Below are 18,581 nucleotides of genomic sequence, written 5' to 3'. Positions count from 1 at the left end.
TCTATTATTGGATGTCTTTTAATGTGCTAGCTAACTTAGAGTTGCCTTCTGCTTCTGATGAACTGAATATATACAGGTTCCTCTTCACTAGGGAATAACATTTTGACATAAATAGACATAAATACTATTCCAAGCTCCACAGATGAAACTAGACATTCTAATTATGATAGTTGCTGTGGATACCTTTTAAGGCATATTTCCATTTAATAAATGCATCATAGATTAGGCAGTATTCTAGGAAATGGTAACAGAAAATTACAAAAAAAATAAGACAGGATTTTTCTCCTTAAAGTTCTCACATTGCATTTGGGAAAAATGTGAATAAATGAGTAATTTCAATATTAATTGCAAGACATAGGAGGTATGCACAAGAAGTGGCAGCTAGAGGCTGGGGCAGGTGGATCACTTAGGGTCAGGAGTTCGAGACCAGCCTGGCTAATGTGGTGAAAACCTGTCTCTTCTAAAAGTACAAGAATTAGACAGGCATGCTGGTGCCTGTCTGTAATCCCAGCTACTTGGGAGGCTGAGGCAGGATAATTGTTTGAACCCGGGATGCAGAGGTACAGTGAGCCAAGACTGTACTACTGGACTTCATCCTGGGCGACAGAGCAAAAATCTGTCTCAAAAAAAAGGGGGCGGGGAGGAGGAATTACAATATTTGATATTACTACTTACAAGAAGGTCACACAAATTTTAACCTTTGTGCTTGAATAAACAATTAGATCAATGGAGCTAAGTAGAGAGCCAAGAAACTTACTCACACATATACAAAATTTTATTCCTACTAGTAGACTTTAGAGATCAGAGGGAAAAGATGACTGACTCAATAAGTAGTACTGATACATCTGATTATCCATATAGAAATCAAAGTTGATTCCTATACAACATCATTTTTAAAAAATCAAATTCAAGTAGAATGAAGACTTGCATATTAAAACCAATGGTATAATCCTTTTAGAAACCAATCAAGGAAATTATTTCTGATTTTGAAGTAGGCAATATTTCTTCAAAAAGACACAAAGAAATTTGTTCATTTGAAGACACTAAACTGGGCATACAAAGTCAAGCCACAAACTGACAAACCACAACCCAAGCAATTGACACAAAAAACAAGACAATGGATCAATATTGAGTTACATGAATAAATAAGTGCTACAGATCAATAATACAATATCATCAATACCATAGAAAAATCAACAAAATAGGCTGGTGCAGTGGCTGACTCTTGTTATCCCAGCACTTTGGGAGGTGGAGTCACAAGGTCAGGAGTTCAAGACCAGCCTGGCCAAGATGGTGAAACTCCATCTCTACCAAAAATATAAAAATCAGCCAGGCATGTTGGTGGATGCCTGTAATCCCAGCTACTCGGGAGGCTGAGGCAGGAGAATCACTTGAACCGAGGAAGTGGAAGTTGCAGTAAGCCGAGATTGCACCACTGTACTCCAGCCTGGGCGACAGAGCGAGACTCCATCTCAAGAAAAAAAAAAAAAGAAGAAGAAAAATGAACAAAATATTCAAGAAGTCAATTTAGAGAATAAGAACAAATAATGGCCCCTCAAAAAAACCCTATTAAAAGGATAGCAAATATCATTATTAAAAAAAAAAAAAACAAAGAAATATACAATTAAAAAAAGGAATATTTTCTAGAACATTAAAAATTAAAAAGTTTGAGAACACCAAATGTTGTATGTACATGCAGTAAGTCTCTTCACATAGGGCTTCTTAAACTGCAAGTTGGCACTATTATTTTTGAAAGTCTTTTGGCAATATGTAATAAAGTTTCACATGCAAAGAAAAATGATCCAATAATTCCACTTCAAGGTACACACTCTGAAGAAACTATTAACACATGTGAACCAGGAAACAGGTCCAAAAATTTTAAAGTTGCAATGTTCATTGCAACTTTGTCATTTTAAAAATCTAGAAAAAATATCAATTGACAGTAAAACAGATGTGTACACTATATATGGATTGAATTGAATGCAAATCACTGAAAATGCATGAAATACAGTTGCACAATTCATCGGGGATTAATTTCAATACAGTATTTAGCAAAGTATTTTCATTATGAAGTTAATAAAATACATATTATATAATTTTATTAACATGCAGTGCAAAACAAATATTTGATAATAGTTATCTTAAGAAAGAAAGAGAGGTATACAATTGGAAAGTAAAATCCAGGAAGCATTCAATGAACAGGCAATATTTTATTTTAAGTCTGAGTAGGCCATTCATAAATGTTTATTTCATTTTTGAACTGTTAATACGTTGTATGTATTATTTGTATAATGCTTTTTTGTGTAAAACCTATAATTGATGCCTCAGTTGCTATGTTGGTAATGTCTTAGATGGAAATCTTGGGATTTACTATAATATTCTAGACATTCTGATTGATAATTATTATCACACATTTCAGATCTATTTGTTCCTGGCTTCCATGATGAATAACCAAACAACTTCCTTGGTGTCCAGCTTTAGAAATACTGTGAATTGTTCACTAGTTGTACTGGTTTCTGATCACAGAAGTTTCTTCCAGTATCTGGTGTTATCACTGCTGCTTAGCCAGCTCCTTGGTAGCCCAACTTCAGGCTAATTATTACCCGGACAAAAGGTTTGTGGCTTGCATTTTTTAGATCATAACATTATATTTTTCCTGTAAACTGTCATATCTGCCTGAACGACGTATTTGTTTACCTGTAACCAATTATACTTTGTCCAGCAGTTACTTTTCCTTCGTCAGAAGATTTTATTTGTTTCCTGCATGCTTGACACTGCTGTCAATTATAGAAGTCACAGTATTCCTTTCATTTCATCCAGTCTTATTAAAGTTTTGGGAGGAGTTTGAATTTACATTATGCTTCCAATCCCTAAAAGATCTTTAACAGATATCATGCAGTTTCCTACCATAAGCCCTAATAACTTTAATTAATCTGCCAGTGTTCTTTCTCCAGCTGAGGCCAGTTTAGTGACAATGAATGCATTTCCTTATTGAACCTGACTATAGTTCAATACATACTTTTTAAAAAAATTGTTGAAGGTTATTTGCTTGTTTGTTTGTTTCCTCAATGCAAAACCTCCTTATCTCTTTCAGCTAATGGTGGGGAGATTTCTATCTAATGGTAATATTTGAAGGCAATCAAGATTTTGCATCAGAAGAGAAAGTCAATAAGAATGGATTTTTGTAAGTTAGGTTCAACATTTTTTTGGTCTTATAAAAAGACTTGTTAGGTCAGAATGAGAGGAGTCAGGGCCTCTCCCATCCAAATTTCACCTCTTGGCAAAAGATGCTCTATTTTTGGTTCTTCTTAAGAGAAGTCCTTGTAGAGGTAGTGACTTTGACAACTAGTTTCTACTGAGCTATAGAAACCCACAGGCTTAATCCGTAATCCATTCCCCACCCTTCATCCCGCTCTTCTGCAAATCATTCGTCAACATGTATTGTTGCTTATTATTCACTAAGATCTTATTTGTGATGCAGTGAAGATATAGATACAACAAAATGACGGGTAAATTAAAGCAGAAACATACACACATACACAGAACCACAAATACACAGTCACACTGCAACTATCACCATGAATCATGAACACTGCTACCATCACCAACAACCCGTAATCCTAAATTGGAAATAATGAAAAGGAATAAATCTAGAAAGATATCACATTTCCAAAACTGTGTGAAAGTGATTAGATGTTTGAAAATAATATGTTTATTTTAATTAATATAGCTGCTACACTCTCATAAATAGTTGATACTTTCAAGAACAAGAAAATATGAAATATGATTTTTGTGTTGCTATGCAGGAGGATATAATCAATTTGCAAGTAGAGAATGTAACAGAATTACACACAAAAAGGGCTTCTTTTTTTTTTCTGTTGTGTACTCAGAATAAATGCTATTTGTTAAGGTTAACAAAGCTCACACAAAAGCTGTTTCAATCCAGGGTTTAACAGTGTAAATTCAGAGGCATTAACTTGTGGATTTACCTTACATCCCTGGGTTGAATGTGTTTGTGACTGGCTTTGATCAAAACTAAACTAGAGGCAAATCCTCCCCCGCTTAAGGTCAGGGTGGAGGTCAGTGTGGAGCAGGGTATCGCTAAATCTACCAAGATACTGACTAAATCTAGGCTCAACAAGATAAAATGTTTATATTATTATCATTTTTAATTTTGATGCATGAGCAGCTCGAAACTAGTTGTATACTCATGTTATTAAATATTACTGTAACATACGGGTCAAATGATTTTCTCAAAGCTAAATTATTCAGAAAAGAAAAATATACTAGAAAGAGCATGGGTTTGAAATTTAAAAAGACTGATTGCGTTCAGTCTCTTTTTACAACCTACCATGTGTGTGATTTGAAGCGATGGACTTACATTTTCTGTATGTGTTTCCTAAGCTTTAAAATGAGAACAACATTATTTACCTCAGAAATTTGTAAACTTTTTCATGTATGGCACATGAGGTTACACAAGAGGCAGTTTGTGGGTATTTATGTGGAGCTTGGCAAAACATAATCTTTATATTATATTTTTATTAGAAAAATACAATTCAAGTCTTGGGTAAAATACTATATTAGTTTGTATGATACTTCCAAGTAGTTTCATGAGCAACTTGAGCTTCATTCATGAACATAACATTTTGGAGGTTTTTAAAATATCAGGTCTTAGCTTTGCTTACATTTTTATAATAATCCTTTCAAAATATTTTTAGTTGTCATCAATATGTAACTCTGCACAAGTATATAAGAAATATAAAGCAATGGCCAGGTGTGGTGGCTCACGCCTGTAATTCCAGTACTTCGGGAGGCCAAGGCGGGCAGATCACAAGGTCAAGAGATCGAGACCATCATAGAAAACATGATAAAACCCCATCTGTACTAAAAATACACAAATTAGCTGGGCGTGGTGGCGTGCACCTGTAGACTCAGCTCCTTGGGAGGCAGGAGAATCACTTGAACCCAGGAGGCGGAGGTTGCAGTGAGCCAAGATCGCACCATTGCACTCCTGCCTGGTGACAGAGCAAGACTTCGTCCAAAAAAAAAAAAGAAGAAGGAAAGCAATATAAAGCATTTTAGAACCATGCAAAATTGTTCAATTGAATTATATTTAGAGTTGAATAACTCTTATTTTATTAAAGAATATAATATTAAATGTACTGGTATAATGTGAATGTATTTTAAATATAACTGAATTTTTCATATAAATGATTTCACAGTAAGATGAAGCCTTTATTTGCAAAGTTTTGTATACTTTCTGAGCAATTAACTCTGGGGCGAGTTTAAACAGCACTATTAGTTCCAGTTTTCTATTGCTACATAACAAGCCACCCTTAAATTTTGCAACTTAAAGCAATAATATTAATTTAGTTTTCCCACAAACTTGCAACTTGGGTAGGGTTCAGCAAGGATGGCTTATTCCCCTCCCCTCAGCCCCACCCCAGTGGTATCAGCTACAATAGCTTGAGTGCCACTAAAGGATCCATTTTCAAGAAAGACCATTTACATGGCTGACACCTTCACGCTGGCTGCTGACTGGAGGCTCATCCAAGTGCTGTCAGCCAGGGGCCTTAGTTTATATCTATATAGTCACCTTCATAGAGATCCTCAGGCTTCTCCCAGAATGATGACTGGGTTCCAAGAGCTACAATTCCAAGAGACAGGAAAGTGGAGACTGCTAGTCTTTTATTACCTGAGCTCAGAAACTAGGCATCACTTCAGTTTCATTTTGTTGATGAAACAGTTACAAATTCACCCAGATTCAAGAGGAGGGAGCATAGACTCCCACCATTTTCAGTCCACTACAATATTTAAAAATAGAGTCTTGGAGGTGCCACTCATAGTCATGTGTGTCGTGAGACAGTTTCCCTGTTTGTTATGCTCTACAGATCCCTGAAACCCAACCCCCTACAGCAGCATCACTAGTTCCTTGTGGGTAACAGGCAGTAGTGAATTCTGAATCTACTACAGTTGTTGAAGTAGCTATCCAGGTAATAGAGCATTTTCTTGGCCAAGCCCAGGATGTTAATGAGTATCAGCAAGTACCTGTGCTGCTCACTGTCTGTGAAGATCATGGAGTGCTCATGTGCCTGTGCTGTGCTTTGCTATCTATGGGGTACTTCTCATTGACAGAGACATTTCCAGGAGTTCTGACAAACTGAAAACCCTTCAAGTTTTCCTGAAAGTTGAGAAGTTCAACATCTTGTTGTACACCTGTCTTAGTCGGTTTGGGCTGATACAACAGTACCATAGACTGAGTGGCTTATAAACAACAGAAATATATTAGGTTGCTGCAAAAGTAATTGCAGTTTTTTTATTAGGTTGATGCAAAAACTGCAGTTACGTTTGTACCAACTTAGTATTTCTCACAGTTCTGGAGACTCAAAGTCCAAAATCAATATACAGCATGGCCAAGTTCTGGTGAGGGCCTCCTTCCAGGTTCCAGACTGACAACTTCTTGCTATAAGTTCTCATATGGTAGAAAAAGGAAAAGAGGGGTTGAAAACTCTCTAGAGGTTTTTTTTGTTTGTTTGTTTTTGTTTTGTTTTGTTTTGTTTTCAAGACAGAGTCTCTCTTTGCCACCCCAAGCTGGAGAGCAGTGTTGTGATCATAGCTCACTGCAGCCTAGAATTCCTGGGCTTAAGGGATCTTCCCACCTTAAGCTCCCAAGTAGCTGAGATTATAGGTGCAAGCTACGGTGCCTGGCTCTTGGGATCCCTTTTATAATCCCATTCATTAGGGTTCCATCCTCATAAGCTAATTATTGGTAAAAAGCTTCACCTCCTAATTTCATCACAATGGGGGCTGGAATTCCAATGTATGCGTTTTAGGGTGACAAAATGTTTCAGTCCATAGCAACACCTATAATCTATTGAAGCAAATCAGGTGTGAAATTTGTTTCCCTTCACAGAATAATTAACCATGATGCATATAATATGAGCTAATAATAGGTATGTAAATAGTGATTAAAAATGTGGGCTCTGGGTTCAGACCATTAAAATTAAATTTCTGGTTTCATCTTTATCTAGTTGTTTGATGTTGTTGGTAAAACAGAGATTAAAAGATATTTTACCTAGGGTTGTTATAAGGAATACATAGGATAAGGCATATAATAGATAAGGTCCAGCACATAGTCGATATTATAATAAATTGCTCTAATTACAATAAATGTCATAAATCACATATCTGCAAGCCATGGGTAAACCCAAGGTTTTCAGTGGTGCTTACTTTTATAATCTTTCCAAAACAATCATGAATGGCGATTTACTCAATTTGATAGGTTTTTTTATTTTTAACCATTTTGCCTTACACTTAATGTTCTCTATTTTCCTCTCATTTACAATGCTTGAAACACCTCCTATTTCAATATTGCCTATGGTACGTGATAATTCACTTCAAATTTCATACAGTAAAATATTAATGAAGAGGCCAAGGAAAAACAGACCACAGATCTGCTAGATCTGCAAATTAAGACTCCACATTTATTATTATGTTTTCTTTATCATCTTGAAGCCAGATTTCAATCTAATAGACTCAATCTTTATATAGGATCTAATTTTTAAAAACAAAATTTTAGGAAACACTGTATAGTAAGAGAAAATTAAATTTCACAACTTAAAAGTTCATTTAATTGATTTTTAATGGTGTAAGTTAAGCTTTCCAAAGTGATAGATTTTTATTCAAAAAGCATAATCAGAAAATATTTGGTGCCTCCCTGCCTTCCCCCCATATACTTCTGTTAAGACTGGCATCCATCAGAGGATTGACATGAGATCACAATATGTGGGGACGTCAGTCTCTTAGTGTGCTGAGTGTCAATGAGGTACAAGGCCGAGTGGACAAAGGAGTGCAAGGAAAAAGAGCAGAGACCAAGAAAATTGAAACAGAATAATATTATTTTCTTAAGAAGGAACTAAGGGGGAGTTCTTAGAGTACTCTAGGTATTTCCAACCCACTTAACTCCAAATAATATTTAAGAAACAAAGGGAATCTGTTCTTGGGTGAGCAGAATAGATTTTATATGTAGCAATAAAATCATCATGACGCAGTCGTAGAAATCCAGTCATTTGGGGAAATTTGCTAAGCATAACAATGGAGACAGAAGAAAAATTCAGGTGCACTGAAAACAGGGGTTGACAAAAAAGGAGAGAGAATCAGTAGACTTGGGTCAGATGGCTGAGGTCCTTCACAATATCTCATTCTCAAAATATCAGTAGTTTGCAAGGAGTGATCAGAGACAATTGTACCAAAGGCCTCTGTCAGAAGTGAATCTGATAGAGAAGACTGGCCTATTTTCCCTGATTTCCTTTAGTTTCAGGGACCTATTTATTAATATCACTCAAGTTTATTATGGCTTTGTCAATTTTTCTTGGTTTATCTCTAACTTATGTTGTATTTATTTTGCACTAGTTTCAAAACTTTCTGTAGAATTTGAAAGGCCTTCTTGCATTATCTTCTTGCACCTAGTCTTGCAGCTCATAATTTATCTTTCCTCAGAACCCCGTAGGTAAACTTTTCTTTGGAGTCAGGTAGTAAATACACTAGGTTTGAATTTTTAGGGGTGGTTGAATGGTCTCTGTTACAAGTTCTCAATTCTGCCTTTGTAGTGCGAAAATAGCCATGGGCAATAAGTAAATTCATGGGTGTGTCTGTGTCCTAGTGAAATTTTATTAACAGAAATATACAGCTCATTGTCTGTAGTTGTAGTTTACTGACCATTGCCTTTAGAAGGTAAACGCATCCCTTCCCTGAAAAAGCTTTTAGGATTTTTGTTTTGTTTGAATTCTTAGTTTTGCTGTTACTAGGATACGACTTCTTGCATATTTTTTTTTCTTGCATTAATCCTGAATGTCAAACAATAACCTTTTTCCAAAGACTGGAGCTTTTATTGTGGAAAATGTCCTTCTATTAGACTGATGATTCTCTCTGCCCATTCTCTCAATTCTGTTATTTTGTTATTATACTAAAGAATAGTTGGAATTCTTGAACTAGCCATATATCATATACCTTTTCTGTATATTTTTTCTCTGGTGATTATAAAAAAATTAAGTTCTTTCTTTTATCTCACTTATTTTAACTTTAATTGGGTCAAATCTGCTATTCACTTTTTTTAAAATTAATATTTGGTGGGTTTTTTGTCACAGTAGTCAATTAAAATAATTCTGTTTTCTCTTTTTATTTCTTTGGGTGGGCTAATTTTCCATTTACTATGTTTGCTATTTCAGTTTCTTTGTGCTAGGCAGAATCAAAGGCATATTTTAAATTATTTATTATATATGTAATTTGTCATATAAGCAGAATAGTATTTGTATCTAGAATGTTTGGAAGAATTTTTATTCAGCATTTAGTGAAGTTCAGGTATCTGCTACAGAAAGCTTACTCCTAATAATGAGGGTGCACATTGTGCAACTGGGGCAAGGTGTGTCGGTGTATTTTCTTTGCTTTTTTTTTTCGAGACGAAGTCTCACTCTGTTGCCCAGACTGGAGTGCAGTGGCACCATCTTGGCTCACTGCAAGCTCCGCCTCCCAGGTTCATGCCATTCTCCTGCGTCAGCCTCCTGAGTAGCTGGAACTACAGGTGCCCGCCACCACAGCCGGCTAATTTTTTGTACTTTTAGTAGAGACGGGGTTTCACCGTGTTAGCCAGGATGGTCTAGATCTCCTGACCTCGTGATCCGCCCACCTCAATCTCCCAAAGTGCTGGGATTACAGGTGTGAGCCACCGGGCCCGGCCGGGTGTATTTGTTAATTTTGGGTGACAGAAAATCCTTTCCCTCTTGGCAGTCCTAAATTACTTGGGATTCTATTGTGTTTTTCTTTCTCAAGTGACCAATCTAGGTATATCCTATGTTAACATTCTCACTGCAGAGAGTCATACTTGTAGTTTAAACTCAAATCCCATTAAAAAATAACATGAGCAAACACTAATACTGCACTTATGAGCAAACACTAATACTGAACTTAATATATTTCAGGTGCCATTCTAAGTACTTTCCACTTATTAACATTTTTAATATTCACAACTCCATATGAACAATTATTATCCCTTTATTATACCAATGGAAAAATTGAAAATTGCTAGATTATAAAATTTGCCCAAGTTTATGTAGATAGCAAGTGGAAGATGTGGTACTTAATCCCAGTGTTCACAAAACATAAAGATAGTTTTATGTTGAACTTTCAAAGTCTGTAATACCATCCCTTAGAGAAGGAGAAAATGAATGTGACTCTCAAGTGAAAGTCTTACTATGAAATTATAGATTTTGTTACTATGAGATCATTTTCTGAGTAATGACAGTGATATTTTAAAATTGACAGGAAAATTACTAATTAAAGTATGACTATAGCCCTTTTAACTATTTATCTGACAGTGTAAGACATTTTAACTTTGGGTCCAAAATGTAGTTAAATATTTTTTCAGTGCTATCAGTTTTAATTAGATGTGATACGATAAGATCCTCTATAGTATATTCCCAAGATCGGTCATTATATCTAATTTAAGATTTGAAGGGGGAAAGGTCGTCAAAATAGGGATTAACTTAAGAGCCTAATACACAAATGAATACTACAACCCAATTTCTTTGTTTCAACTGTCTGCTAGATAAAGCAGAGTAGATATAGCATGAAAAGATAGAATGATATGATAGTAGAATTATCTGGAATTAACAAGGTTCAGAAAAAAAAAAAAAAGCCCTTTTTTTAACATGTGATTATCTTCCTCACTTGACTGAAAGTCCCTGAAGGTAAGAACAAAATAGAAATAAACCTTGACACCATCTACAATTATTCATTGAGAAATGAGTACCCCCTATTTTTTTACAATATTTATGAAACTGATAAATCACATTGCTATTATGGAAAAATATATATAGAACGTGATGTAATTTTAGCCATTTGTAAATATACAGTTTAGTTGCATTAAATTTATTTACAATGCTGTCAACTGACACTATTATCTATATCCCCAAATGTTTTATCATCCCCAACTCATCAATAGCTCTCATTTGCATCTTAGTCATTTATAGTCTGGTATTGAGAAGTGTTTTAGGTTTGTATATTCCTTTTCTGACCTTTAATGTATTCACTAGAATGGTTTTGTGTATAAACCCTGTACCATTAAACAATAACTCTGTACCCATTAAACAATACCTCTCCCCTCTCCCCTCAATAACCCCTTCAACCCTTAGTAATTTATAATCTTCCTTCTGTTTCTATGAATTTGTTTATTCTAAGTACCTGACACATGTGGAGCCATACAGTATTTGTCTTCTGTATCTGGCTTATTTTACAAGCAAAATTCTTTCAAGGTTTATCCATGATAAACCTTGAAACTTATATCAAAATTGTATTCTTTCCATGACATTAGTAATGTGGTGAAGTAGGCTATCCCAACCTTTGTCTCCCCATACAAACAAGAATTAGACAACTATCTTTGGATGAAAACAGATCTGGATGAGTTCAGTTCAGATAAAAAGCTGCAACAATAAGTTGAAGAAAAAAAAAGTAACGACAAAGAAAAAAATAGCAGAAAGAGTTTTGTTGCCTGCATCGTCCTATCCCCCAGCCTGGGACAGTTCAGCCTTGAAAAGAAACTCTCAGCCCATGATTTTCCCTCGTGTAAAAGAAAGCAGGGCAAATGACTGGTTTCCCTGGCCTTTTGGGTCACTGCTTGAAGGGTCCATTTTGGTTATATCCCAACCAGGCTACAGGAAAGATCAATATAGCTGAGATGTCTGGAAAAGCTGAAAACAAAGAAAAAGGGCAGGGCCAAACAGTTCCAGCCATGCAGCAAGTGATACTATGGTCCCTAGTGGCCTGCAGGAAGACTCTAGCAGTTGTTGCTGCTGAGGAGCTCAAAAACCATCAAAGCTGCTGCGGAAACACCATAAAAGGAGATGTTGCTTCACCACCCTGGGCCAGAAGCAGCACCCACTCTTCTTTTTCCCCTGCAAAAACATGCACATTCAAACTCCAGCACTGCCATTACTCTACTCCCTTCTGTGTTTAGGATCCTGGCTCTGCACCCACTCTATGCATGCCCACATCTGACAGGAGCACCACAGGTGGCAAGCTGACACCATAGTCTCTGGCCATAGTCACTCTGTTCATGCTCATGCTTCCAACCCTAATTCTACAACCTATCTGCGCAATTTTATGCCTTACACAGTGGCATCACTGCCACAGAAAGCACACTCAAATGCTGGAATCAGCACCAAAATGAATTCCCTGAACCATAAATTCATCTTGTGGAGGTAAAATAAAGCGAGAGAACTGCAACAGCCTTCACCATTAAGGATCTCAAAATTCGTAGCTATGTTAGGAGAGTAGGAGAATGCCCACAGCCTTGGCTAACGAGATCTCCCTGAGTCTATGCTGACACTGACCTCAGCTGATGGAGTTGCATGGAAACTATGCTACCACACCCATTTTAGCCAGTGCCCTTGTACCCACCAATAGGTGAATATCTTCCAACACACACACACACACGCACACACACACACACAAAGTATGTAAAGGTAGGAAGAGGTGACTATAGGAAGACATCAATGCAAGGTTATAATAAACAAAAAAAATTAAGAAAACACGACACCACCAAAGAAACACAATAATTTTTTAGTAACTGACCACCCCAAAATGGAACTTTATCAATTCCCTGACCAAGAATTCAAAAAAATCTTAGGAAAGCTCAGTGATCTACAAGAGAACAAAGAAAATCAACTAAACAAAATCAGGGAAACAATACACGAACAAAATTAGAAGTTATATAATAAGAAACAGTTTTTAAAAACACAGAAATTCTGGAGCTGAAAATTTCAATAGGGAGCCCCAACAGAAAACTCAATCATGCAGATGAAAGAATCAGTGAACTTGAAGAGAGATCACTTAAAATTATCCAGTTAGAGGAACGAAAAGAAGAAAGAATGAAAATAAGTGAAGAAAGCCTTTATAATTTATGGGATACCATTAAGTGAAACAATTTACATATAAATGAAATTCCCAGAAAGAGTGGAGAAAAAGAAAGGAGTCAAAACTAATTTTTTTTAAATGATAGAAAATTTCCTCAAATTGTGCAGAGAAACAAGCAACCAAATCCATTATGCCCATAAACCCCAAATAAGTTGAAGATCAAGTGATCTTCAGAGATAACATTATGGCCAACTTGTCTAAAGTCAAGGACAAAAAGTACATTTTGAAAGAGGCTAAAAAAGAATAACATCACATATAACAGAATCTCTATAAGATTGTTGGTAGATTTCTCAACAGAAACCTCATAAACCAGGAGAAAATAAGATGACATATTCAAAGTAATGAAATAAAAAATTGCCGTTCAAGAATACTATGAAAGGAAACATGTCCTTCAGAAAGAAAAGAGAGATAAAAACTTTCCCAGGCTAAAACTGAGGGAGTTCAACACTGCTAAACATGCTTTACAAGACATGCTTAAATAAATTCTTCAAATTGAAGTAAACCCATACTAAACCACAATACAAAAGCATTTGAAAGCATAAATTTCACTGGGGAAGGTGACTATATAACCATATACAGATCATTCTTACTCTTTAATGGCGATGCAAAATTTATTTTAATTCTAATATAAAAGTTAAAAGAATTTGTCAATCCATATACAATATTAATAAAAGCAAATCATGACTACAATAACACAAAGCTGAAGGAGGAAAGTAAAATTGTAGTTTTAACTTCAGTCTTAACTGAAGTTAAGTTGTTACCAACTTAAAATAGAAGGTTTAACTATAAGATACAACTTATGGCATCTCAAAACGAGATACAGTATACAAACATTAAGCCAATCACAAAGAAAAATCTGTAATAGATGTACAAAAGATAAAGAGAAAATAATCAAAGTGAAATATTAAATAATTATTGAATAACAAAATAAGACAGCAAGAGAAGAAAAAGAATAGAGAAACAACTGAAAAATAGATTCAAAAGAATGAACGAAATGGCAATAGTACGGCCAAACTTACCAATAATCACCTTACATGAAAATGAACTAAGCTCTCCAATCAAAAGGCTTGGAAGGGTTATACAGAAAAAAAAATCACAGATATATGTACAATAGGCTCGCTTTAGACTTAAAGACACACATAGGCTGCAAGTGAAGGAATAGAAAAATATATTTCATGAAATAGATAACTAAAAGAAAGCAGGTGTGACTATACTTATATCAGATAAAATGTAGTTTAGTTCTAAACCTGTCTCTAAATGCAAAGAAAAACATTATATAATGATAAAAGATTAATTCAACAGGGAGATATGACAGTCATAAATATATATGCCCCCAACATCAAAGCATGTAAATATGTGAAGAAAATATTAACAGATTGGATGACAGAAATTGACAGCAATATAATAACAGCAGGGGATGTTTGATATTCCACTTACAATAATAATGAATAGAACATTCAGACAGAAAACCAAGAGAGATACAACAGACTTCTACAATGTGTAGACTAATGGACCCAACACACACAAACAGAACTTTCCAACAAACAGCATAAGAATACACATTCTTCTCAAAAACACAAGGAACATTCCCCAGTAGAGATCACTTATTAGTTCACAAAATACATCTTAACAAATTTAAGGATATTGAAATCATTCCAAGTATTTTTTCTTGACAATAGAATGAAAATTAAAACTAGTAACAGGAAGAAAACTGGAATATTCACAAATACTTGGAAACTAAACACATAGCTTGAACAATCATTGGGTCAAAGAGGAAATCAAAATACAATTAAAAATGACAATACAACATACCAAAACCTATGAGATACAGCAAAAGCAGTAATAAGAGTATAAGAGTAATAAGAGAAAAGTTTACAGTGATAAACACTTAAATTAAAAAAGAAGAAAGACCTCAAATAAACACTTGAACTTAACATCAGAAATAACTAGTAAAATAGCAACAAACTAACCTAATGTTAGTGGGGGAGAGGGAGGGAAAAGGAAATAAAAGTAGATCACAAATAAGTACGCTAGAGATTTTATGAAAATAGAAAAGAAGAAACAATTCCAGAGTTGGTGTTTAGAAAAAATAAGCCCTTTATTAGACTAAAAGAAAATGAGAGAGGACTCAGACAATAAAATCCAGACATGAAAGAGAAGACATTACAATGGATGTCTCAGGAATAAAAATGATCATAAAGGAATATTATGAATAATCATATACAACATGTTGCATAACCTAGAATAAATGAATAAATTCCTAGAACCATATAACCAAACAAAATAAAATCAAGAATAAATCAAAAACAGGAGCAGATAAAAAAAATCTAAGAAGATTGGAGCAATAATCAAATATCTCCTAACAAATAAAAACCCAAGACTAGATGGCTTTATAAATGAATTCTAACAAACATCAAAGAGGAATTAACATCAAACCTTCTTAAATTTTTCCCTAAAATAGAAAATGATCAAACACTTCCAAACTTATTTTATGAGTTCCAAGTAACCCTCATACCAAAATAAGACAAAGACATTACAAGAAAAGAAAACCACAATATAATATTTCTAATAAACATAAATTAAAAGTACTCAATAATATACGAGCAAACCAAATTCTGCTAAATTCAGAGCATCATACGCCATGACCAAGTGTGAATTATCCCTGGAATTCAAGGATCATTCAACATACAAAAATCTATCAGTGTGATACAAAACATTAATAAAATTATTTTAAAATGACCATCTCAATAGATGCAGGAAATACATTTGATGAAATTCAACATCCACTCATAATTAAAACAATTAGCAAAATACAACTGTCCCTTAGTGTCTGAGGGGAATTGCTTTTAGGACCTTCTGTGGTTACAAAAAACCATGAGTTCTCAAGTCTCATGGTCAGCCCTTGCAGAACTGTGGATACAAACATTGCCACTTCAAATCTGCAGATTTTGCATCCCGCAAATTATATGTTTTCTACCCATGGTTGAATCCAGGGATGTGGAACCCAGGGATATGGAGGACTGACTATAGTTTTAGAAGGCACAATAAAAGCCATATATGAAAAGCCCACAGCTAGCATCATAATTAATGGGGAACACACAAAAGTTGTTCCTCTAAGATATGGCCCAAGGTAAAGATTTCCACTGTAGTCACTTCTTTTGAAAATAGCACTGAAAGACCTAGCCGATATGATTAGACAAGAAAAAAAAATAAATGGCATCCAAATAAAAAATCATTTATATTTGTTGATGACATAATCATATATGTAGAAAACTGTAAAGATTTTAGAAAACTGTTAGAACTAATACACCTTTAATAAAATTGCAAGTTATAAAATCAAAATACAAAAATAATTACATTTCTATAAATACTCATGTATACACACAATGAAATATTATTCAATTTCAGAAAAGAAAGAAATCATCCCTTTTATGACAACATGCATACAACTAGAGGGTATTATGCTAAGTGAAACAAGCCTGACACAGAAAGACCAATACAGCATGAGCTCACATGTGGAACCTGAAAAAGTCAAACCCATAAAACAAAAATTAGAATGGTAGTTACCAGGGACTGGAGAAAAGGGATATGGGGAGATGATCAAGGAGTACAAAGTTTTAGTTACATGAGATAAGTAAGTTCTAAAGATCTAATGTACAACAATGTAACTATAGTTAATAGTATTCTATCGTGTACCTGAAATTTGCTAAGAAGATAAATCTTGTTTTCACAACAAAAAAGGAAATATGAGGTTATATATATGTTAATTTAGTTGATTGTGATGAACATTTCAGAATGTATTCATATATTACATTCATACACTATTCATACACTAATTCATATATTACATTCATACACTATATTACATTCATACATCATCTAGTTGTACACTATATATGTGTGTGTGTACATGTATAACATTTTTAACTGCAAACTATACTTCAATAAAGTAGGAAAATAATTTTTTCTATGACTGAATAGTATTCCATTGTGTCTTTAGGCCACATTTTGCTTATTCATTATCTGTTAATAGACGCCTGAGTTATTTCTACCTTTTGGTTATTATGAATAATGCTGCTGTGAAGACATCGCTGTATGGGTTTCTATTCCCTGCTTCAATTACTTTGGATATATACCTAATAGTGGAATTGCTTTGGATACATACCTAGTAGTGAAATTTCTGGATCATATGATTATTATATTTTTAACTTTTTTTTAGAATGTGTCGAACTGTTTTCCACAGTGGCTGCACTATTTAACATTCCCACCAGCAATGCAGGAGGGTTTCAATTTTTCCACATCCTCACCAACACTTGTTATTTTTCAGGGGTTTTGGTAGTTGCCCTCTTAGTAGGTATGAAGTGGTATTTTATTTTGGTTTTGATTTGCATTTCCTTAATAACTAATGAGGTTGAGTATATTTTCATGTGCTTATTGGCCATTTGTTTATCTTTAAATAAATGTTTACTCAAGTGGTTTGACCTTTTTGAACTTTTTTCTTGTTGTCATTATTGTTCAGTTTTAATTGCTTTTTATATATCCTAGATATTAATCTTGTGTCATTTACGTAATTTGTAAATATTTTATCTCATTCTACAGATTTTCTTTTAACTTTTTAAACTGTTTAATGGGAGTGGACGTATCCTTGTTTTTTACTTTTATTTTTTTCTCTTGTTCTCTATAAACAAACCAAAAAACAAACATTTTCCCAGTAGCAGAAACCAGAATCAATTTTGTCATCTCAACCTCCCAATACCACACCAATATATGACCCTTTTGGTTTTGGCTTCCATGTCTCAGTTTCATCACCTTTTATCCACTTCATTCTTGTGACCACCTATAAGTTACCATGATTCAGAGCAATCATAGGCTCTAAAAAATCACAGTAAACTTGTAGGAAATAAATTGTATAAATTTTCTGCAAAAAATTTAAATAATTTACACTAAGCATCATTTTTTCTTGTTCAACTTTTATTTTAGAATCAGGGTGTACATGTGCCGGTTTGTTATAAAGGTATACTGTGTAATGCTGAGGCTTGGGCTATGATTGAACTCATTGCCCAGGTAGTGAGCATAGTACTTGATAGGTAGTTTTTCATCTTTGCTCTTCTCCCTCTCTTCCCCTTCTATTATTCCCCAGTGTTCCCATCTTTATGTTTATGTGTATTCCATGTTTATCTCTCACTTATAAATGAGAATATGCAGTATAATCCATCCCACAGAAACACAAAAGATCTTCAGAGATGTTTATGAACACTTTTATGCACACAAAGTCCAATATCTAGAAGAAATGGATAAATTCTTGGAAACATTGAACTGAGATGAAAGTAGAAACTTAAACAGACCAATAACAAGTTCTTAAACTGCATCAGTAATTTAAAGAAATCCTACAAACCAAAACAGCCCTTGACAAGATGGACTTACAGCCAAATTCTACCAGATGTATAAATAAAAACTAGTGCCAATCTTACTGAAATTATTCAAAAAAAAAAAAAAAATGAGGAGGAGGACTCCTCCGTAACTCATTCTGCAAAGCCAGCATCATCCTGATACCAAAATCTGACAGAGACACAAGGAAAAAAGAAAACTTCAGGCCAATAATCCTGATGAAC

General features: G+C 34.5%; 1 long non-coding RNA gene across 1 annotated transcript in view; it reads left to right on the top strand.

The window, feature by feature from the left end:
- The first annotated feature begins 6,655 nt into the window (after positions 1 to 6,655).
- LOC103886946 overlaps positions 6,656 to 18,581 on the top strand; it is a 66,543-nt gene continuing 54,617 nt past the window's right edge. The window contains exon 1 of the long non-coding RNA XR_650823.4: positions 6,656 to 6,953. This is a non-coding gene — a long non-coding RNA (uncharacterized LOC103886946). The remainder of the gene's footprint in view (positions 6,954 to 18,581) is intronic.

Source organism: Papio anubis, chromosome 8 (genome assembly GCF_008728515.1).
Source record: "Papio anubis isolate 15944 chromosome 8, Panubis1.0, whole genome shotgun sequence".
NCBI lineage: Eukaryota > Metazoa > Chordata > Mammalia > Primates > Cercopithecidae > Papio > Papio anubis.
Note: the sequence above shows the minus strand (reverse complement) of the source record. Positions and strands in the feature narration are given on the sequence as shown.